This window comes from Pteropus alecto, unplaced genomic scaffold, assembly GCF_000325575.1.
Source record: "Pteropus alecto unplaced genomic scaffold, ASM32557v1 scaffold88, whole genome shotgun sequence".
In the NCBI taxonomy this organism is placed as follows: domain Eukaryota; kingdom Metazoa; phylum Chordata; class Mammalia; order Chiroptera; family Pteropodidae; genus Pteropus; species Pteropus alecto.
The window spans coordinates 11,403,051-11,403,254 of NW_006494611.1; the positions used below are offsets into that span (position 1 = coordinate 11,403,051).

At 53.9% G+C, this 204-nt stretch overlaps 1 protein-coding gene across 1 annotated transcript in view; it reads right to left on the minus strand.

Moving 5' to 3' along the window:
- Positions 1-204, minus strand: part of PGAM1 (phosphoglycerate mutase 1) — a 6,194-nt gene that overhangs the window by 5,619 nt on the left and 371 nt on the right. The gene's annotated exons all lie outside the window — the stretch shown is intronic.

Below are 204 nucleotides of genomic sequence, written 5' to 3' on the forward strand. Positions count from 1 at the left end.
CGGCTTCACTAGGACCCGCAGCAGCCTCTTGAGAAGGCTTGGTTACAGCTACTGGAAGACACCGGGCATCAAATTTAACAACCCGTCCCCGAGTTACTAAATGCTCAGACTAGAAATAGCATTTCGCAAAGCGGTGTCGAGGACAGCGCAATGAGCTGCGGGTCCACTTCCTGGCGCAGCCCCTCACTTTATTGGGTGACCTTG